The sequence below is a fragment of the Sinocyclocheilus rhinocerous genome, unplaced genomic scaffold (assembly GCF_001515625.1).
Source record: "Sinocyclocheilus rhinocerous isolate Xijiao unplaced genomic scaffold, SAMN03320098_v1.1 scaffold1703, whole genome shotgun sequence".
Lineage (NCBI taxonomy): Eukaryota > Metazoa > Chordata > Actinopteri > Cypriniformes > Cyprinidae > Sinocyclocheilus > Sinocyclocheilus rhinocerous.
In genome coordinates, this window is record NW_015640476.1 from 190,679 (window position 1) to 190,944 (window position 266).

A 266-nucleotide genomic window follows, 5' to 3' on the forward strand; every position below is an offset into this window, starting at 1 on the left:
ACAACGTCACTTACATCATCATCACCGCATCTCGCGCTCCACTGATGACGCTCCATTCGATTGTACTATTTTTGCATTCAAATGCAAATGTTTATTTTAAATTCGACTATATATATAATTTTTTTTGTATCATCACAGGCAGGCACAGCACTCATGTTCGTATTTGTGTGTGCTGTCTGCGTCACTCGGAGCACGTGCCTATATCGAGCACTATATCGAACATTTTTTATATCGTTATCGAAGAAGGTGTACCGTCGATAAATATC

The 266-nt window shown here is 39.1% G+C and overlaps 1 protein-coding gene across 2 annotated transcripts in view; it reads right to left on the bottom strand.

The window, feature by feature from the left end:
- Positions 1-266, bottom strand: part of LOC107753189 (semaphorin-7A-like) — a 17,395-nt gene that overhangs the window by 11,116 nt on the left and 6,013 nt on the right. The window lies entirely within an intron of this gene.